Genomic DNA, 24,000 nt, shown 5'->3' on the forward strand with positions numbered 1-24,000 from the left:
AATCCTAAGGCACACCAGCAGCAGAAATCATTAAAAAATGTAACTTGATATTGACAATAAAAAGTCATTGTTGTAATTGTTGAATATGAATTTAAACCAGAACCAACCATGCGTCACTATACTTGTCTCAAAGTACTGACTTATTTGGAGTTTTTTTGGTGTTTTCCTGTAGCAGTTTCATGTCTTCCTTTGAGCGATATTTCCCGCATCTACTTTGTTTTAGCAATCAAGAATATTTCACTTGTTTTTATCCTTCTTTGTGGGGACATTGTTGATTGTCACGTCATGTTCGGATGTACTTTGTGGACGCCATCTCTGCTCCACAGTAAGTCTTTGCTGTCGTCCAGCATTCTGTTTTACTTGACTTTGTTGCCAGTTCAGTTGTAGTTTTGTTCTGCATAGCCTTCCCTAAGCTTCAGTGCCTTTTCTTAGGGGCACTCACCTTTTTGTTTATTTTTGGTTAAAGCATGAAACACCTTTTTACCTGCACTCTGCCTCCCGCTGTTTTTTGCATATTGTGATCACGACAAACCGCCGCCACCTACTGATATGGAAGAGTATTACATGGTTACTCTGCCCAGCTCTAGACAGCACCAACACTCAACAACGGCACATTATTTGCGCATTATAATTACTGCTTTGCAAAAAATATTCATGTTCCGATGTACATTGTGGACGCCATCTTTGTTCCACAGTAAGTCTTTGCTGTCGTCCAGCATTCTGTTTTTGTTTACTTTTTAGCCAGTTCAGTTTTAGTCTCGTTCTGCATAGCCTTCCCTAAGCTTCAATGCCTTTTCTTAGGGGCACTCACCTTTTGTTTATTTTTGGTTTAAGCATTAGACACCTTTTTATCTGCGCGCTGCCTCCCGCTGTTTCCGACATATACAAAGCAATTAGCTACCGGCTGCCACCTACTGATATGGAAGAGTATTACACGGTTACTCTGCCCAGCTCTAGACAGCACCGACACTCAACAACGGCACATTATTTGCGGATTATAATTACTGGCTTGCAAAAAATATTCATGTTCCGATGTACATTGTGAACGACATCTTTGCTCCACAGTAAGTTTTTGCTGTCGTCCAGCATTCTGTTTTTGTTTACTTTGTAGCCAGTTCCGTTTTAGTTTGGTTCTGCATAGCCTTCCCCTAAGCTTCAATGCCTTTTCTTAGGGGCACTCACCTTTTGTCTATTTTTGGTTTAAGCATTTAGACACCTTTTTACCTGCACACTGCCTCCCGCTGTTTCCCACATATACAAAGCAATTAGCTACCGGCTGCCACCTACTGATATGGAAGAGTATTACACGGTTACTCTGCCCAGCTCTAGACAGCACCGACACTCAACAACGGCACATTATTTGCGGATTATAATTACTGCTTTGCAAAAAATATTCATGTTGGGATGTACATTGTGGACGACATCTTTGCTCCACAGTAAGTCTTTGCTGTCGTCCAGCGTTCTGTTTTTGTTTACTTTGTTGCCAGTTCAGTTTTAGTCTCGTTCTGCATAGCCTTCCCCAAGCTTCAATGCCTTTTGTTAGGGGCTTATTTTTTATTTAAGCATTAGACACCTTTTTACCTGCACGCTGCCTCCCGCTGTTTCCGACATATACAAAGCAATTAGCTACCTGCCGCCACCTACTGATATGGAAGAGTATTACACGGTTACTCTGCCGAGATCCAGACAGCACCAACACTCAACAACGGCACATTATTTGCGGATTATAATTTGCAAAAAATATTCATGTTCGGATGTACATTGTGGACGCCATCTTTGCTCCACAGTAAGTTTTTGCTGTCGTCCAGCATTGCTGGCACCTACTGATATGGAAGAGTATTACACGGTTACTCTGCCCAGCTCTAGACAGCACTGACACTCAACAACAACACATCATTTGCAGACTATAATTACTGCTTTGCAAAACATATTTTTGACCCAAAATTGGTGAAATGAGATCATCTCCCACGGCACACCAGACTGTACCTCACGGCACACTAGAGTGCCGCGGCACAGTGGTTGAAAAACACTGGTATAAAACAACCTCAACTTCATGAACACCTTGCTCAATGACCCTGGAGATCCCTCACAGAAATAATAAATTGTGTCACACGTTAGGCAGCCCGAACTTGGAAAACCTCACCAATGCTAAACCCCAGACGCCCCTGCTCATTTCTGCTCACACCCAACACTCCCGCCCCTGGGGTGTCACTGGAATTCATTAAGTGATGAATGCGTGTTTGTGTTGTTATAAGCTCAACAGCGCCGCCCGGCCATAGCGGGAGATAACCAAACGTGAGCTGTGATTAGGGCAATAATTAGCCAATCATCCTCTGACCCCGCCAGGTAACCCTGAGGTCAAAGTGACACGGGGGTTCGCCGGTTCCCAGGTGGCTTCCCATCCGGCAGCTCTTAGCTAAGTAAGTAATATAGTGGAGGGTTTTTTTATGCTGACAGGTGACGCCCCCCCCCCCCCCACCCCCCCCCCACCCCCCTGCCCTAGAACACAATGTGTGTGGCGATAACGATCCCGGCGGACCCCGGCTCGGGGGTTTGCTCGGATAGGCTGCGGTTTCTAAATGTACACTTCCTGCTTCCTCCGGCGAAAGGAAGCGCCTTCATTGCTGTCCTCTTATCTACGCTGACCATATTCTGAAATCCCAAAAAGAGAACACATATATGCATACTTGCCAACCCTCCCGTTTTTAGCGGGAGACTCCCGGTATTCAGCGCCTCTCCCGACAACCTCCCGGCAGACATTTTCTCCCGACAAACTCCCGGTATTCAGCCGGAGCTGGAGGCCACGCCCCCTCCAGCTCAATGCGGACCTGAGTGGGGACAGCCTGTTCTCACGTCCGCTTTCCCACAATATAAACAGCTTGCCTGCCCAATGACGTCATAACATCCAGGGCTTTTAGAGGGTAGAGTGCACAACTGCGCACACAACAAGGAGACGAAGCAGAAGAACGAGGAAGTTACAGACATGGCGACGCCGTCGACGAGCAAGATGAAGAAATACGCTTGCAAGTTCCAAAACGAATGGGAACAAGAATTTCAGTTCATCCAGGACAGTTGGAAGGGGAAGGGGTATGTTGCCGGTAAATATGTAGAACAGACTTCGCATTGAACACGGTGGCCGAAATGATATACTCATCATGAACGGAGAAGTTAAACAGGACAATACTGCCATCTAATGGATAGCCACCGGAACACTGAAATTCAAGTATTTCTTTTATGTAAATAAAATAAATATATATATATATATATTAGGGCTGGGAATCTTTGGGTGTCCCACGATTCGATTCAGAATCGATTCTTGGGGTCACTATTCGATTCAGAATCGATTTTTTTTTTTTTCAATTCAACACGATTCTCGATTCAAAAACGATTTTTTTTTTTTTTTTTTTTTTTTTTTTAATGAAAACAATACACAACAATACCATAATAATGCAATACAATTTCAAAACAAAACCCGACCTAGCAACATTCAGAATAGCAATAAACAGAGCAATTGAGAGCAATTGAGGACACACAAACATGACACGGAACAATCTAAAAGTAGTGAAACAAAAATGAATATTATCAACAACAGTATCAATATTAGTAACAATTTCAACATAGCAGTGATTAAAAATCCCTCATTGATATTATCATTACAAACATAAATAAAATAAAAAAAATACAAAAAATGAACAATAGTGTCACAGTGGCTTACACTTGCATCGCATCTCATAAACTAAATGTCTAATGATAATGTCAATGAGGGATTTTTAATCACTGCTATGTTGAAATTGTAACTAATATTGATACTGTTGTTGATAATATTCATTTTTGTTTCACTACTTTTGTTTTGTTGTCTGTGGTGTTTGTGTCTCCTCTCAATTGCTCTGTTTATTGCACTTCTGAGTGTTGCTGGTTATGGAATTGGATTGCATTGTTATGGTATTGCTGTGTATTGTTTTGTTGGATTGATTAAATTAAAAAAAAAAAAAAAAAAATTATAAAAAAAAAAATCAAAAAAAATATCAATTTTTTAAAAATGAGAATCGATTCTGAATCGCACAACGTGAGAATCGCGATTCGAATTCGAATCGATTTTTTCCCACACCCCTAATATATATGTATATATATATATATATATATATATAGCTAGAATTCACTGAAAGTCAAGTATTTCATACATATATATATATATATATATATATATATATATATATATATATATATATATATATATATATATATATATATATATGAAATACTCGAGTTGGTGAATTCTAGCTGTAAATGACCACGCCCCCAACCACGCCCCACGCCCCCAACCACCCCAGACCAAGCCCCCCCACCCCCGATATTGGAGGTCTCAAGGTTGGCAAGTATTAAAGATTAAGATTAAAGTACCAATGATTGTCACACACACACTAGATGTGGTGAAATTTGTCCTCTGCATTTGTCCCATCCCCTTGGGGAGCAGTGGGCAGCAGCGGCGCCGCGCCCGGGAATTATTTTGGTGATTTAACCCCCAACTCCAACCCTTTGTTGCTGAGTGCCAAGCAGGGAGGTTATGGCTCCCATTTTTATAGTCTTTGGTATGACTCGGCTGGGATTTGAATGCATATATGCGTGCCTAGGGGAACATTTGCCAATGATGCTTTATAAATAATATATGTATTTAAATTAAGCATTTTTTCCTCCTCTGTTGACAGCAGTGTTGGCGCTAGGAATTTTCAAAATGGGGTCCCACGGTACATTTTTGGGGTCCCACTTTTTTGTAAGCGTTTTGGAAAAAAGAAGATAAACGTATGCATTATCCTGTTATATCTCACATTCTATATTGTGTTTTGGAAAAAGGTTGTCATAAACGTTACTTCATTCATTAAAAAAATAAATTAAAAAAATAAAATACATATGTAAATGTATTCAGTTATAAACATTCATTCACTTTCTTCTTTCCTTCATGGATCTAAACTTTACCGCCGCTGGTAGTTTTTTCTATGTTTGTATTTAATAAGTTGTTGGTGTATTTATTGCAGTATAAAAGTGTAAAAAGTGTTTTGCTTGGGTCATGAAATGATGATAATGGTGTGCCAGGGCATACATACATTTTATATTTAAATCTCTAGAGCAGGGGTGTCCAAAGTGCGGCCCGCAGCTAATTGTTTACACATTCTGGAAATGCTATTGCAAAAATAAATAAAAAACATTAAAAAAAGTAGAATGAGGTGAAATCTAACTAGAAAAAGTTGCAATGTTGACACAAAGCTGCCATGCAGGCTGTTTTTTTCTTTCTTTTGTCTATCTTTATTTATCTTTTTTTTGCCATTGTTAAAAAAAAACAAGGTTATAATGAATTATTGACCTATTGAAGGCTCCAATTATTTCAAATATTTCACTTTAAAATGTTTTATGTGGAAAATATTGCATATATTGTGTGGTTGCCATACAAAAACATCAACGTTTTCTTTGACAAAAGAGCATAAAACTAGAGATGTCGATATATGCGTTAAAATGTAATATCGGAAATTATCGGTATCGTTTTTTTTTTATTATCGGTATCGTTTTTTTTGTTGTTTTTTTTTTTGTTTTTTTTTTAATTAAATCAACATAAAAAACACAAGATACACTTACAATTAGTGCACCAACCCCAAAAACCTCCCTCCCCCATTCACACTCATTCACACAAAAGGGTTGTTTCTTTCTGTTATTAATATTCTGCTTCCTACATTATATATCAATATATATCAATACAGTCTGCAAGGGATACAGTCCGTAAGCACACATGATTGCTGGTCCACTAATAGTACTAACCTTTAACAGTTAATTTTACTAATTTTCATTCATTACTAGTTTCTATGTAACTGTTTTCATATTGTTGTACTTTCTTTTTTATTCAAGAAAATGTTTTTAATTTATTTATCTTATTTTACTAATTTTTTTAAAAAGTACCTTATCTTCACCATACCTGGTTGTCCAAATTAGGCATAATAATGTGTTAATTCCACGACTGTATATAGCGGTTGATATCGGTATCGGTTGATATCGGTATCGGCAATTAAAGAGTTGGACAATATCGGATTATCGGATATCGGCAAAAAGCCATTATCGGACATCCCTACATAAAACAAACAAAATAATAGTTGAAACGTAAAATGGGCAGATATATCTGAAGTTGATCTCGTAACTTAAGTGTTGAAAGTAAAAAAAAACTAATAAAAATGCATCACTTTATGAGTGGGGCACCTTTTGTATCCTAAATATATTTAATGGGATTTTATTTATCTTTTCACTGTGATTACTCAAAAATAACAATGAATTAATATTGCATTATTGATGTTTTTAAGGCTCTAATTACTTCACATCAAACATTGCTTTCTGAATGTTTTGGGCGGTGGGGGAAATACTGCATATTTCACTTTTATTATAAAAAACAAAGTTGTCTTGACAGAAAAGGCATAAAACCTTTTGGGTTTTTATTTTATTTTATATCAACCTAAAGTTGATATACTGTAGACCAGGGGTCACCAACCTTTTTGAAAGCGAGAGCTACTTCTTGGGTAGTGATTAATGCGAAGGGCTACCAGTTTGATACACACTTAAATAAATTGCCAGAAATAGCCAATTTGCTCAATTTACCTTTAACTCTATGTTATTATTAATAATTAATGATATTTACACTTAATTGAACGGTTTAAAAGAGTAGAAAACACGAAAAAAATGACAATTAAATTTTGAAAAATAGTTTATTTTCAATTTCGACTCTTTAAAATTCAAAATTCAACCGAAAAAAAAGAAGAGAAAAACTAGCTAATTCGAATCTTTTTGAAAAAATTAAAAAAATAATTTATAGAACATCATTAGTATTTTTTTCTGATTAAGATTCATTTTAGAATTTTGATGACATGTTTTAAATAGGTTAAAATTCAATCTGCACTTTGTTAGAATATATAACAAATTGGACCAAGCTATATTTCTAACAAAGACAAATCATTATTTCTTCTAGATTTTCCAGAACAAAAATTTTAAAAGAAACTCAAAAGACTTTGAAATAAGATTTAAATTTGATCCTACAAATTTTCTAGATTTGCCAGAATATTTTTTTTGAATTTTAATCATAATAAGTTTGAAGAAATATTTCACAAATATTCTTCGTCGAAAAAACAGAAGCTAAAATGAAGAATTAAATTAAAATGTATTTATTATTCTTTACAATAAAAAAAAAAAATTTTACTTGAACATTGATTTAAATTGTCAGGAAAGAAGAGGAAGGAATTTAAAAGGTAAAAAGGTATATGTGTTTAAAAATCCTAAAATCATTTTTAAGGTTGTATTTTTTCTCTAAAATTGTCTTTCTGAAAGTTATAAGAAGCAAAGTAAAAAAATTAATGAATTTATTTAAACAAGTGAAGACCAAGTCTTTAAAATATTTTCTTGGATTTTCAAATTCTATTTGAGTTTTGTCTCTCTTAGAATTAAAAATGTCGGGCAAAGCGAGACCAGCTTGCTAGTAAATAAATACAATTTAAAAAATAGAGGCAGCTCACTGGTAAGTGCTGCTATTTGAGCTATTTTTAGAACAGGCCAGCGGGCTACTCAACTGGTCCTTACGGGCTACGTGGTGCCCGCGGGCACCGCGTTGGTGACCCCTGATCTAGAGATTAACTGTAAGTGTTAAATAAAAAAAAATAATTTGACTTGTTTTTAACATTTTAATGACTTAGACCCTTTATGGTCCCCGGGAGCCCTAAAGGTAAAAAAACAAACAAAATCCATATATTTTGTTATGATTTGAAAATGAAAACTATCAAAATGGCCCCTGCAGGCTTTAATTTTTCCATGTGCGGCCCTCAGTCGAAAAAGTTTGGACACCCCTGCTCTAGAGTCTACATCAACTTCACATCTATCCCTCATTTCAAAATGTTTTATTTTTTTTATGTTGTTTTTTTTGTTTGTTTGTTTCCCGCCCTTTTTTGTCAAACACACAAAATATGCAAAATCTTCCACCGAAAACATTTTTCTTCGTGTAATATTTGATGTGAAGTAATGGGAATAGGGATGTCCGATAATGGCTTTTTGCCGATATCCGATATTCCGATATTGTCCAACTCTTTAATTACCGATACCGATATCAACCGATACCGATATCAAACGATATATACAATCGTGGAATTAACACATTATTATGTCTAATTTGGACAACCATGTATAGTGAAGATAAGGTACTTTTTAAAAATAATAATAAAATAAGATAACTAAATTAAAAACATTTTCTTGAATAAAAAAGAAAGTACAACAATATAAAAACAGTTACATAGAAACTAGTAATTAATGAAAATGAGTAAAATTAACTGTTAAAGGTTAGTATTATTAGTGGAGCAGCAGCATGCACAATCATGTGTGCTTACGGACTGTATCCCTTGCAGACTGTATTGATATATATTGATATATAATGTAGGAAGCAGAATATTAATAACAGAAAGAAACAACCCTTTTGTGTGAATGAGTGTAAATGAGTGTAAATGGGGTGGGTTGGTGCACTAATTGTAAGTGTATCTTGTGTTTTTTATGTGGATTTAATTAAAAAAAACAAAAAAAAACAACAACAAAAACGATACTGATAATAAAAAAAACGATACCGATAATTTCCGATATTACATTTTAACGCATTTATCGGCCGATAATATCGGCAGACTGATATTATCGGACATCTCTAGTAATTATAGTCTGCAAATGATGTGTTGTTGTTGAGTGTCGGTGCTGTCTAGAGCTGGGCAGAGTAACCGTGTAATACTCTTCCGTATCAGTAGGTGGCAGCAGGTAGCTAATTGCTTTGTAGATGTGGGAAACAGCGGGAGGCAGGGTGCAGGTAAAAAGGTGTCTAATGCTCAAACCAAACATAAACAAAAGGTGAGTGCCCCTACGAAAAGGCATTGAAGCTTAGGGAAGGCTATGCAGAACGAGACTAAAACTGAACTGGCTACAAAGTCAACAAAAACAGAATGCTGGACGACAGCAAAGACTTACTGTGGAGCAAAGACGGCGTCCACAAAGTACATCCGAACATGACATGACAATCAACAATGTCCCCACTAAGAAGGAGCTGGACGAAGTGGCTGGGGACGAAGTGGCTGGGGAGAGGGAAGTCTGGGCTTCTCTGCTTAGGCTGCTGCCCCCGCGACCCGACCGCGGATAAGCAAATGGATGGATCTATTGTGTTACTGGACCACATCTAATTATAATAATAATAATAATTGTATCTCTTCCCCAAGGATACAACAACAGTGACGAGGACGGCGGAAGTTGGGTCCATAACCAGGAACCCCCAAGTTTCTTGACGCTCACTCTACCATCTGAGCCACCCACGAAAAGAAGGTTCAACTCAGAAGTCATTTTATCCTTTTTAAATTGGGAAATGCTATACCGTATTTGTTTATGAGAGGAATTTCTTCCACTCATCATAAATCGCTGTCCAGAAAAGGGGTGAGAATTTGTCCAAAGGCGCAACACCCGCTGTGTTGCCTGCGCTATTGTTTTTCTGCGAGATACACCACCAAGTCGCGCTGTTATTACACCCCAAAGTTTGACCCCGTTGACTCCATTTCTCCCACAGCTTGAGACGCTCCAAAAAAACACCCACCGTAACTTTAGTGTGTTTGGCCGAACAACCCCAAAAATTGGTATGCATTTTGGGAGAGGGACAACCACATGTGTAACATTTCAACAAGCTTGGTTGGGGAAAAAAAAAATAATGTTTTTGCAGGGGCACGAATTCAGAAAATATTGCCCATAAGTCATTACTCTTCCATATCAGTAGGTGGCAGCAGGTAGATAATTGCTTTGTAGATGTGGGAAGCAGCAGGAGGCAGGGTGCAGGTAAAAAGGTGTCTAATGCTTAAAGCAGGGGTGTCCAAACTTTTTCCACTGAGGGCCGTACACGGAAAAATTTAAGCATGCGGGGGCCATTTTGATATTTTTCATTTTCAAACCTTAACAAAATATATGGATTTTTTTTTTTAACCTTTATGGCTCCCGGGGACTATAAAGGGTCTCAGTCATTAAACTGTTAAAAATAAGTCAAATTATTATTATTTTTTTTTATTTAACGCTTACAGTAAATCTCTCTCTTTTCTTTTGTTTTTATAGTAAAACTGAAATATGCAGTATTTAGTAATTAGAGCCCTAAAAGATCAATAATGCAGGACACCATTGATTTTAATTATTTAATATTTTTGAGGAATCACAGTGAAAAGTTAAATAAAATCCTACTAAATATATTTTGGATCCAAAAGTTCCCCCACTCATAAAGTGATACATTTTTATTAGTTTTTTTTTATTTTAACACTTAAATTACACGATCAACTTCAGATATATCTGTCCATTTTACGTTTGAACTATTATTTTGTTTGTTTTATGCTCTTTTGTCAAATAAAACTTTGATGTTTTTATATGGCAACCACACAATAAATGCAATATTTTTTTCCACATAAAACATTTTAAAGTGATATTTTTTAAGTAATAATTCATTATAACATAGATTTTTAGTCTTTTTTTTTTTTTTTAACAATGGCAAAAAAAAAGAAAAATAAAGACAAAAGAAAGAAAATGTTGTGTCAACATTGCAACTTTTTCTTGTTAGATTTCACCTCATTCCACTTTTTTTAAATGTTTTTTTTTAATTTTTGCAATATTATCAATTTTGCAATTTTTGCAGAATGTGTGGCGGGCCGGTAAACAATTAGCAGCGGGCCGCAAATGGCCCCCGGGCCGCACTTTGGACACCGCTGGCTTAAACCAAAAATAAACAAAAGGTGAGTGCCCCTAAGAAAAGGCATTGAAGCTTAGAGAAGGCTATGCAGAACCAAACTAAAACTGAACTGGCTACAAAGTCAACAAAAACAGAATGCTGGACGACAGCAAAGACTTACTGTGGAGCAAAGACGGCGTCCACAATGTACATCCGAACATGACATGACAATCAACAATGTCCCCACAAAGAAGGATGAAAACAACTGAAATATTCTTGATTGCTAAAACAAAGTAGATGCGGGAAATATCGCTCAAAAGAAGACATTAAACTGCTACAGGAAAATACCAAAAAAAGAAAAAAGCCACCAAAATAGGAGCGCAAGACAGGAAGTAAAACACTACACACAGGAAAACAGCAAAAAAGTCCAAATAAGTCAGGGTGTGATGTGACAGGTGGTGACAGTACACCTACTTTGAGACAAGAGCTATAGTGATGCATGCTTGGTTATGCTTTAAAGTCATATCCAACAATTGCCACGACGACTTTTTACTGTCAACTGAGTTTCCTTTTTGAATGATTTCTTCCGGTGGTGTGCCTCCGCATTTTGTCAACACTAAAAATGTGCCTTGGCTCAAAAAAGGTTGAAGAACACTGCTTTAATGTTCATACAACTTTGAGGATATCCTCATCTATACTGGCACGTCTCCTGAAGCATTTTGATCACAAAGGTTATTTACAGTCTCGTGTACGCAGTTTGGGCCCTGATCTACTAATATCTCAAATAAAAAGTGCTAAATAGCGTGGGCTAAGTATAAAATTGCATATGAGTGTGTTGTGGTTGACCTACCATCCCTGCGTGTACAATTGATGGCATCGTATAGTTCAGGGGTCGGCAACCCTAGTGGCTCTCTGAAGCTTTTTAAAAAATGTATGAAAAATTTAAAAAGATGAGGGGAAAAAATACATATTTTTTGTTTTAATATGGTTTCTGTAGGAGGACAAACATGACACTAATTGTTATAAAGCACACTGTTTATATTAAACATGCTTCACTGATTCGAGTATTTGGCGAGCGCCGTTTTGTCCTACTCATTTTGGCGGTCCTTGAACTCACCTTAGTTTGTTTACATGTTTAACTTTCTCCGACCATCTAGGACGTGTTTTATGCCACTTCTTTTTCTGTCCCATTTTGTCCACCACACTTTTAACGCTGTGCGTGAATGCACAAAGGTGAGTTTTGTTGATGTTATTGACTTGTGTGGAGTGCTAATCAGACATATTTGGTCACTGCATGACTGCAAGCTAATCGATGCTAACATGCTATTTAGGCTAGCTATATGTACATATTGCATCACTATGCCTCATTTGTAGCTATATTTGAGGTAATTTAGCTTCCTTTAAGTCCTCTCAATTCAATTTATATCTCATGACACACTATCTGTATGTAATATGGCTTTTAATTTGTTGCGGCTCCAGACAGATTTGTTTTTGTATTTTTGGTCCTATGGGTGAGAGCGGACCTACGTCACTTCCGCCTCCCAATCCCCTAGCAACCGGGAATTCGTTGAAAACAAACCAGCTCACAGCGAACACAGCATTGACAGAAAAAGCATTTAACGAGCGTTGTGGCTTGGAAGTCGGCGTTAAATCCTTCATTTACGCATTTTTACTTATTCGCATATCGTGTGAAAAAACGAAAATGTATTATTTGCGTCAGACTCGTCTCAGTGAACTTTAAAGCTTCTCAGGCTTAGCTTAGCTTGCTAGTTGGCTTAGCCTGCGCGCTACTAAGAAAGAGACGCAGAAGTTATCAACAACAAGATCAAGTGTTAGTGTATAACGAAACCGGTTTTCGAAAATAGCTAGCTAGGCTATAGACCAGGGGTCACCGACCTTTTTGAAACCAAGAGCTACTTCTTGGGTAGTGATTAATGCGAAGGGCTACCAGTTTGATACACACTTAAATAAATTGCCAGAAATAGCCAATTTGCTCAATTTACCTTTAACTCTATGTTATTATTAATAATTAATGATATTTACACTTAATTGAACGGTTTAAAAGAGGAGAAAACAAGAAAAAAAATGACAATAACATTTTGAAACATAGTTTATCTTCAATTTTGACTCTTTAAAATTCAAAATTCAACCGAAAAAAAGAAGAGAAAAACTAGCTAATTCGAATCTTTTTGAAAAAATTAAAAAAATAATTTATGGAACATCATTACTAATTTTTCCTGATTAAGATTAATTTTAGAATTTTGATGACATGTTTTAAATAGGTTAAAATCCAATCTACACTTTGTTAGAATATACAACAAATTGGACCAAGCTATATTTCTAACAAAGACAAATCATTATTTCTTCTAGATTTTCCAGAACAAAAATGTTAAAAGAAATTCAAAAGCCTTTGAAATAAGATTTAAATTTGATTCTACAGATTTTCTAGATTTGCCAGAATAATTTTTGGGAATTTTAATCATAATAAGTTTGAAGAAATATTTCACAAATATTCTTCGTCGAAAAAACAGAAGCTGAAATGAAGAATTCAATTAAAATGTATTTATTATTCTTTACAATAAAAAAAAAAAAATTACTTTAAATTGTCAGGAAAGAAGAGGAAGGAATTTAAAAGGTAAAAAGGTATATGTGTTTAAAAATCCTAAAATCATTTTTAAGGTTGTATTTTTTTCTCTAAAATTGTCTTTCTGAAAGTTATAAGAAGCAAAGTAAAAAAAATCATGAATTTATTTAAACAAGTGAAGACCAAGTCTTTAACATATTTTCTTGGATTTTCAAATTTTATTTGAGTTTTGTCTCTCTTAGAATTAAAAATGTCGGGCAAAGCGAGACCAGCTTGCTAGTAAATAAATACAATTTAAAAAATAGAGGCAGCTCACAGGTAAGTGCTGCTATTTGAGCTATTTTTAGAACAGGCCAGCGGGCTACTCATCTGGTCCTTACGGGCTACCTGGTGCCCGCGGGCACCGCGTTGGTGACCCCTGCTATAGACTATTATAGTATCGCATGTTATTTTTGTACAACAACAACTTCAGCTGTCGAACGTTATAAGGTACAAATTCAACAAGTACAACATTAGCACGGACGGTATAGCCAAGTTGTGCTTAAGAAGGTGGATTTTTGTTCCTTATATTTACCAGAAACGAAGTGATCCGAACACACGACCCGGGACTTTGGGGGACTCCAGTGAGAACCGTCCTCGTTTTCCCGGTGTAAAGCTGCGAGCCATTTGTCTCGTCTCTGTGGGCTTTTATCACGCTTTGGCAGAACAAAATACAACCTTTGTTTTCCCTGTTTCCAGTTGTGGTTAGCACAACCAAAAACAACACCGTTTTTCGGCATTTTGGAGGCAGAATGACGGGTTTAACCAGCGTAGGTCGACAGGTTAAAGAGTAATGGCAACGGTTTGTTTTCAACGCCAGTCTCGTTGCTATGGCTCGAAGAACCCGTATGTAGCTCAGTTGCCCGGATGTCGGCCCTCACCCATATGGCTCTTTCAACATTTTGGGTTGCCGACCCCTGGTATAGTTCAACCTGAGGCGTTTCGCAATGTTGACATGCAACACAAAAATATACCGTATTTTCCGGACCATAGGGCGCACCGCCGATGAATGGTCTGTTTTCGATCTTTTTTCATATATAAGGCTCACCGGATTATAAGGCGCATTAAAGGGATCATATTATTTATTTATTTTTGTTTAAAAGTTAAATACTTCCTTGTGGTCTACATAACATGTGATGGTGGTTCTTTGCTGAAAATGTTGCATGGATGATGTTTTACACATCATCTTCAAGTCACTTTCTGACAGTCTCTTCAGGATGCGCCGTTTTGTGGGCGGGTCTTATTTACGTGCCTCCACTTTGACGGTGTCTTCTCCTTGTTGTAGCTGTGTGGCGTGCAAGGACGGGGGTGGAAGAAGTGTCAAAAGATGGCGCTAACTGTTTTAATGACATTCACACTTTACTTCGATCAATAACGGAGCAGCATCTCCTCATCAAGAAACAACAACAAGGTCGGAAATGTGTCCCGTGAAAAAAACGTCCGACCGACAAGATGTCAAAACGGCCAAAACTGTCAGGTGCCCAGGGAAGAAAAAATGGAAAAGAAGAGGAGGAGAAACGAGAAAAAGACAGAGGTAGCAGATAGGTAACGTTAGCCTACATGAAATTATTTGTCTGTTACAGAATGTGATAGTAACCTGGCTTTTTAGCATTAAGCTAATGTTACATGATTCGGCAATTGCTAATCAATAAATAGCTAGTTCTGTTTTAACGTCGGGTTAATATTGTGGAGGGGGCTAAATTGTTATGGAAAATAATAATGTAACGTTAGGTAATTACAGTACTCCCACCTTACATTCCTCAGAGACATTTGTATTAGATCTTTTAAGCAGGTGTTTTTGTTTACATTGTTATTGCCTTCTGGTTAGCTAATGTTTGCCCTGCAGGTAATAGTCACTTTTCCACCCCTTTATATATTAGGTATAGTTGTAAGCCTCGTTGTTAAAGTGCACATCATTAATGTTAATTAAGCAATATCACATGAGAGGGAATTCTGTTTTTTAATTTGAGCACTGCTGTGATTCGGTTAAAGATAATCATAACATAACATTCTCATATAATATGTTAATTTGCTTTCTTTAAGTAAAAAAAAGGTCAAAGACAAAGCTATTCGGTTTCCTGTGAGTATATACACTTCACTGCCGATTTGGGGGGGGCGCCACCTAAAATCTTGCCTAGGGCGCCAGATTGGTTAGGGCCAGGCCTGTGCCAGTGGAAAAGAGCCACATGAAAGTACTGAAAGTTTCGCAGGTTTACAAGTTCCAGTCGCACCCAGTGAAGGAGAAATGGAGTGACAATGGGTTCATAGAGATTTGGGGGTTGGGGGAAGAGATGTTTGGGATCAGGGTGGGGAAGCTTTCAGCTGGGGATGGTCCCAGATGGACACAATCCGCTCCCTCCCTTTATAAACAGCCCTCTGGCTTCTCCTCACTCCTCCCCTCCTTTTCATGCCAGGTGTAAGCGACACCATATACACAACATGGATTGTTTTTTCCCCCCACTTTGCTTTTGACCGTTTTAAGGACCCCCCCAATGTCTCTCCTGCAAGGTCTAAAGTCTGCCAGTTCCAAAGTCAACACCCCACTAAATAATTCAGCTGACTCAACTTCCACTGTGGGTGGCTTTGTTTCCAGCTTTCTCACCGCCTCAGAGGCTTTAATAGCACGTCAAAAATGTTTGTCAGTAAACAAAACATGCACTGTGTGTCATTTTCCCTTTTTCCCTTCTTTGTCTTCTTAGGGAAGCGCGTGGGAGAGACCACGGGGCTCGTAACAACCAGAGGAAGCCGGTAACTCCAGTACCTTTGACCGCAGTCAGAGGTAAGTGGCAAAAATACGAGCTAGTGTACACTTTCACATAAATGATGGAAACTACCATACGCTATATTGCCAAAAGTATTTGGCCAGCCATCTAAATGATGAGAATCAGGTGTCCTAATCACTATTTGTATCAAATCAAGCACTTAGGCATGGACCAGAGGTGGGTAGAGTAGTCAGAAATTGTACTCAAGTAAGAGTACTGTTACTTTAGAGATTTATTACTCAAGTAAAAGTAAGGAGTAGTCACCCAAATATTTACTTGAGTAAAAGCAAAAAGTATGCTGTTAAAAAAACTACTCAAGTACTGAGTAACTGATGAGTAGCATGTTCGTTTAATGATGACCGCAACAAATAATGCTCAAAAACATAAAAATAGCAATGAGCAAATTCAGAGCCAGGAATATCTCTTAAGCAACTAAAACAATAATATATATTAAATAATAATACATTAACATTAAAAAAAAATGAAGGCAAATTGAGCCACAATAACTTAACAGCACCATAGGCTCAGTAGGCAAATATTACAAAGGAAAATAACAAGTTAGCCTTTACGCAAACCATAAACTGATAGGTATGGGCTGCACCTGGGAACACACTCTGATTGGTGTTTCCATGCATGCGTGTGTGTGTGTGTGTGTGTGTGTGTGTGTGTGTGTGTGTGTGTGTGTGTGTGTGTGTGTGTGTGTGTGTGTGTGTGTGTGTGTGTGTGTGTGTGTGTGTGTGTGTCTGTCTATGAGGCTACAGTGCGTTAAAAGATGTCCCCACACGATGTACATTTGACAGTGATTCATAGCAGGGAAGCTGACATCAGCCTACGGTGACAGCCAAAATATCTACTAACGTTACTTACCGCCATGTGCTTCCTCAAATTTGATGTTGAGTTCATGTAAGCTTAAGCTTGTTAATCATGTGACCGCCTGGCTCTGTTTGATTGGTGAAACGGAGTCAAACGTCACCAGTGACTGCATTTGATTGGTGAAACGGAGTCAAACGTCACCAGTGACTGCATTTGATTGGTGAAACGGAGTCAAAAGTCACCAGTGACTGTATTTGATTGGTGAAACGGAGTCAAACGTCACCAGTGACTGTATTTGATTGGTGAAACGGAGTCAAACGTCACCAGTGACTGTATTTGATTGGTGGAACGGAGTCAAACGTCACCAGTGACTGCATTTGATTGGTGAAACGGAGTCAAACGTCACCAGTGACTGCATTTGATTGGTGGAACGGAGTCAAACGTCACCAGTGACTGCATTTGATTGGTGAAACGGAGTCAAACGTCACCAGTGACTGCATTTGATTGTTGAAACTGAGTCAAACGTCACCAGTGACTGCATTTGATTGGTGAAACGGAGTCAAACGTCACCAGTGACTGCATTTGATTGGTGAAACGGAGTCAAACGTCACCAGTGACTGCATTTGATTGGTGATACGGAGTCAAACGTCACCAGTGACTGCATTTGATTGGTGGAACGGAGTCAAACGTCACCAGTGACTGCATTTGATTGGTGAAACGGAGTCAAACGTCACCAGTGACTGCATTTGATTGGTGAAACGGAGTCAAACGTCACCAGTGACTGCATTTGATTGGTGAAACTGAGTCAAACGTCACCAGTGACTGCATTTGATTGGTGAAACGGAGTCAAACGTCACCAGTGACTGCATTTGATTGGTGAAACGGAGTCAAACGTCACCAGTGACTGCATTTGATTGGTGGAACGGAGTCAAACGTCACCAGTGACTGCATTTGATTGGTGAAACGGAGTCAAACGTCACCAGTGACTGCATTTGATTGGTGGAACGGAGTCAAACGTCACCAGTGACTGCATTTGATTGGTGAAACGGAGTCAAAAGTCACCAGTGACTGCATTTGATTGGTGGAACGGAGTCAAACGTCACCAGTGACTGCATTTGATTGGTGAAACGGAGTCAAACATCACCAGTGACTGCATTTGATTGGTGAAACGGAGTCAAACGTCACCAGTGACTGCATTTGATTGGTGGAACGGAGTCAAACGTCACCAGTAACTGCATTTGATTGGTGAAACGGAGTCAAACGTCACCAGTGACTGCATCTGATTGGTGGAACGGAGTCAAACGTCACCAGTGACTGCATTTGATTGGTGGAACGAAGTCAAATGTCACCAGTGACTGCATTTGATTGGTGAAACGGAGTCAAATGTCACCAGTGACTGCATTTGATTGGTGAAACGGAGTCAAACGTCACCAGTGACTGCATTTGATTGGTGAAACGGAGTCAAACGTCACCAGTGACTGCATTTGATTGGTGGAACGGAGTCAAACGTCACCAGTGACTGCATTTGATTGGTGAAACGCAGGCATGCGATAGATCCTACTTTGAAAGTCTGTCTGACAAAGCAAAACAAACAAAGCGTGCATTACCAGATGGATAAAAATCAGTAGCGAGTAGCGAGCTGAATGTAGATAAATGGAGCGGAGTAAAAGTAGCGTTTCTTCTCTATAAATATACTCAAGTAAAAGTAAAAGTATGTTGCATTAAAACTACTCTTAGAAGTACAATTTATCCCAAAAGTTACTCAAGTAGATGTAACGGAGTAAATGTAGCGCGTTACTACCCACCTCTGGGCATGGAGACCGTTTCTACAAACATTTATGAAAGAATGGGCCGCTTTCAGTGATTTCCAGCGTGGAACTGTCATAGGATGCCACCTGTGCAACAAATCCGTTTGTGAAATTTCCTCGCTCCTAAAAATTCCAAACTCAACTTTATTATAAGAAAAGTGAAGAGTTTTGGAACAACAGCAACTCAGCCACCAAGTGGTAGGCCATGTAAACTGATGGGGAGGGGTCAGCGGAGGAATTATGGTGTGGGGTTGTTTTTCAGGAGTTGGGCTTGGCCCCTTAGTTCCAGTGAAAGGAACTTTGAATGCTCCAGGATACCAAAACATTTTGGACAATTCCATGCTCCCAACCTTGTGGGAACAGTTTGGAGCGGGCCCCTTCCTCTTCCAACATGACTGTGCACCAGTGCACAAAGCAAGGTCCATAAAGACAGAGTCAGATGAACTTGACTGGCCTGCACAGAGTCCTGACCTGAACCCGATAGAACACCTTTAGGATGAATTAGAACAGTGTGTGACCTCACCAATGCGCTTTTGGAAGAATGGTGGAAAATTCCTATAAACAAACTCGGCAACCTTGTGGACAGCCTTCCCAGAAGAGTTGAAGCTGTAATAGCTGCAAAAGGTGTCATATTGAACCCTATGGGTTAGGAATGGGATGGCACTTCAAGTTCATATGTGAGTCAAGGCAGGTGGCCAAATACTTTTGGCATTATAGCATATATCAACATACCAAGCGTATAGCAATGTTGCATTATGGGTCACATACTCCCAAACACACGTAACAGTTGTCCTTACCAGAGAGTGGCCCATCAGTCCATGTTCTGGTACAGTTCAGTCCGGAAAGATCCACGGCGCAGACACAAAGAGACAAGTATCAATCACATAAAGACACGTGAGTGTGTGTGCGTGTGTGTGTGTGTGTGTGTGTGTGTGTGTGTGTGTGCTGTGTATGTGCACAGCTTCACTTCTCCTTGTCCAAATGTTGGGAAAGTGAGGGGCCGCAAGGAAAGGCAATAGGAGGGAGGGGGAGAGAGAGAGAGAGAGAGAGAGGGAAAGATTAACCCTGAAAGTGGACTTAGACAGATGTTGTGCCGTATCACTGACTTCTTAGAACTTGTTGTCCAGTGCCAAAACAGAGGGAGGAGTGGAGTGTGTTATGGTATGAACAAAAAAAAAACCCCACAATAGCAGGAAAGAGTATATCAGGAGGAGGCATAGAACAAACACAGTGAGGACCACATGGAAAATGTTGCTTGCAACTCAGAGAAAATGTGGCAAAATGATAAATGATTGTAAATCTGTGGTATGGCAGAGCTTCTCACCCTATCTCTAAGGGAGACACTCATTTCGGCCGCTTGTACCCGTGATCTTGTCCTTTCGGTCAGAGGTGGTTCGGGAATCTGGTCAGGATGCCACCCGAACGTATTAGTGATGGGTAGGGTTTCAAAGGGGTGGAAAGTTGCCGGTAAATTAAGCTCGGGAAGTTTGGAAATCATGAAAATGTTTTTGATTATTCAAAGTTGGCCACTGTCCATGGGAATTAATGGGAATATATGGGAATTAATGGGAATATATGGGAATTAATGGGGAATATATGGGAATTAATGGGAATATATGGGAATTAATGGGAATATATGGGAATTAATGGGAATATGTGGGAATGAATGGGAATATATGGGAATTAATGGGAATATATTGGAATTAATGGGGAATATATTGGAATTAATGGGAATATATGGGAATTAATGGGGAATATATGGGAATTAATGGGAATATGTGGGAATGAATGGGAATATATGAGAATTAATGGGGAATATATGGGAATTAATGGGGAATATATGGGAATGAATGGGAATATATGGGAATTAATGGGGAATATATGGGAATTAATGGGAATATATGGGAATTAATGGGGAATATATGGAAATTAATGGGAATATATGGGAATTAATGGGGAATATATGGGAATTAATGGGAATATATGGGAATGAATGGGAATATATGGGAATTAATAGGGAATATATTGGAATTAATGGGGAATATATGGGAATCAATGGGAATATATGGGAATTAATGGGGAATATATGGGAATTAATGGGAATATATGGGAATTAATGGGAATATATGAGAATTAATGGGAATATATGGGAATTAATGGGAATATATGGGAATGAACGGGGAATATATGGGAATTAATGGGAATATATGGGAATTAATGGGGAATATATGGGAATTAATGGGAATATATGGGACTGAATGGGAATATAAGGGAATTAATTGGGAATATATGGGAATTAATAGGGAATATATGGGAATTAATGGGAATATATGGGAATTAATGGGAATATATGGGAATTAATGGGAATATATGGGAATTAATGGGAATATATGGGAATTAATGAGAATATATGGGAATTAATGGGGAACATATTGGAATTAATGGGAATATATGGGAATTAATGGGAATATATGGGAATTAATGGGGAATATATGGGAATTAATGGGAATATATGGGAATGAATGGGAATATATGGGAATTAATGGGGAATATATGGGAATTAATGGGGAATATATGGGAATTAATGGGAATATATGGGAATTAATGGGAATATATGGGAATTAATGGGGAATATATGGGAATTAATGGGAATATATGGGAATTAATGAGAATATATGGAAATTAATGGGGAACATATTGGAATTAATGGGAATATATGGGAATTAATGGGAATATATGAGAATTAATGGGAATATATGGGAATTAATGGGGAATATATGGGAATTAATGGGAATATATGGGAATTAATGGGGAATATATGGGAATTAATGGGACTATATGGGAATGAATGGGAATATATGGGAATTAATGGGAATTAATGGGAATTAATGTGGAATATATGGGGATTAATGGGAATATATGGGAATTAATGGGGAATACATGGGAATTAATGGGAATATATAGGAATTAATGGGAATATATGGGAATTAATGAGAATATATGGGAATTAATGGGGAACATATTGGAATTAATGGGAATATATGGGAATTAATGGGTATATAGTGGAATTAATGGGGAATATATGGGAATGAATGGGAAAATATGGGAATTAATGGGGAATATATGGGAATTAATGGGGAATATATGGGAATTCATGGGGAATATATGGGAATTAATGGGAATATATGGGAATTAATGGGGAATATATGGGAATTATTGGGGAATATATGGGAATTAATGGGAATATATGGGAATGAATGGGAATATATGGGAATTAATGGGAATTCATGGGGAATATATGGGAATTAATGGGAATTAATGGGGAATATTTGGGAATTAATGGGAATATATGGGAATTAATGGGAATATATGGGAATTATTGGGGAATATATGGGAATTAATGTGAATATATGGGAATTAATGGGGAATATATGGGAATTAATGGGAATATATGGGAATTATTGGGGAATATATGGGAATTAATAGGGAATACATGGGAATTAATGGGAATATATAGGAATTAATGGGAATATATGGGAATTAATGAGAATATATGGGAATTAATGGGGAACATATTGGAATTAATGGGAATATATGGGAATTAATGGGTATATAGTGGAATTAATGGGGAATATATGGGAATGAATGGGAAAATATGGGAATTAATGGGGAATATATGGGAATTAATGGGGAATATATGGGAATTCATGGGGAATATATGGGAATTAATGGGAATTAATGGGGAATATATGGGAATTAATGGGGAATATATGGGAATTATTGGGGAATATATGGGAATTAATGGGAATATATGGGAATGAATGGGAATATATGGGAATTAATGGGAATTCATGGGAATTCATGGGGAATATATGGGAATTAATGGGAATATATGGGAATTAATGGGGAATATTTGGGAATATATGGGAATGAATGGGAATATATGGGAATTATTGGGGAATATATGGGAATTAATGTGAATATATGGGAATTAATGGGGAATATATGGGAATTAATGGGAATATATGGGAATTATTGGGGAATATATGGGAATTAATGGGGAATATATGGGAATTAATGTGAATATATGGGAATTCATGTGAATATATGAGAATTAATGGGAATATATGGGAATTAATGGGGAATATATGGGAATTAATGGGAATTAATGGGGAATTAATGGGGAATATATGGGAATTAATGGGAATTAATGGGGAATATATGGGAATGAATTATGGAATGGATTAAGCAAAGCAATCAAACAATGTACTAATATGATCCACTTCAAGAAACTCTTCGAACTTAAAGTGTTTACAAAGTAATGTTGTAACAAATAATATTTCTATTAAATAGGCTTTACTTTGCATTTTAATTAACGTGGCATTATTTTTTGTATTTAGAAATAATAGTACCAACTTTTTTTCTTTTTTTTTTTTTTTTCTCCAACATTTGTGGCACTGGCGTGGCGCCCCCTGATGGACGGCGCCCTTAGCATTTGCCTATAAGGCCTATGCCACGGGCCGGCCCTGGCCAAAGGTATAGATGTGTGTGTCCAAGTTAAAGGAAACGTCAGGCTGTCTTCTTCTAATACATTTATTACAATCTTTGCAAGCTGGGTAACGTTTGCTGTGGTCCGGAACAACACGGCACACAAACAACTATCAGAAATGCAGCCAATATCACATACAGATAATGTGTCATGAGACATGCAAATATGAATTAAATACACAGAGGATATAAGTAAAGGACATTAAAAGATCTCAAATATAGCTACAAACAAGTCATAATGATGCAATATGTACATATAAGACCAGGCCTGGGCCCGCGGGCCACATCCGGACCTTTGTGCGTCCCTGTCCGGCCCGCGTGACGCCAATCATAAATTACAAAATACATTTTAAAAAGTATCTATGTCGAGTGTGCAATACAACGGTGCTGCTTTTGTTTTGAAAAGCGTTATTTGTATTACTTCCGCGTGGACGTATGCGCGCGTGCGTGATTGTGAGTGAATGTGAACGGCGGCAATCACAATTTACAAAATACATTTAAAAAAACATGTATGTCGTGCGCGCAATACAACTGTGCTGCTTTTATTTTGAAAAGTGTTATTTATGGGCGTATGTCTGGGTGTAACCTGGGAGTGAAGGTGCACAGAGACAAGTGATGAGACGCTAAAAAGAGAAAAGTTGATGAGGAATGGCGTGTTTCCAACAAGACATGGACTGCCAAGTATTTCTGTACAGAAATGAAAGG

General features: G+C 37.9%; 1 protein-coding gene across 3 annotated transcripts in view; it reads right to left on the minus strand.

Moving 5' to 3' along the window:
• LOC133653267 (histone deacetylase 7-like) overlaps positions 1-24,000 on the minus strand; it is a 306,865-nt gene that overhangs the window by 230,214 nt on the left and 52,651 nt on the right. The window contains exon 1 of one of the 3 annotated variants that reach the window (XM_062052358.1): positions 19,545-19,714. The exons of the other annotated variants lie outside the window; for them this stretch is intronic. The gene's annotated coding sequence lies outside the window, so the exon portion shown is untranslated. Of the gene's footprint in view, positions 1-19,544; positions 19,715-24,000 lie in introns of those variants that run through there. 3 annotated transcript variants of the gene reach the window in all.

This window comes from Entelurus aequoreus, linkage group LG07, assembly GCF_033978785.1.
Source record: "Entelurus aequoreus isolate RoL-2023_Sb linkage group LG07, RoL_Eaeq_v1.1, whole genome shotgun sequence".
NCBI lineage: Eukaryota > Metazoa > Chordata > Actinopteri > Syngnathiformes > Syngnathidae > Entelurus > Entelurus aequoreus.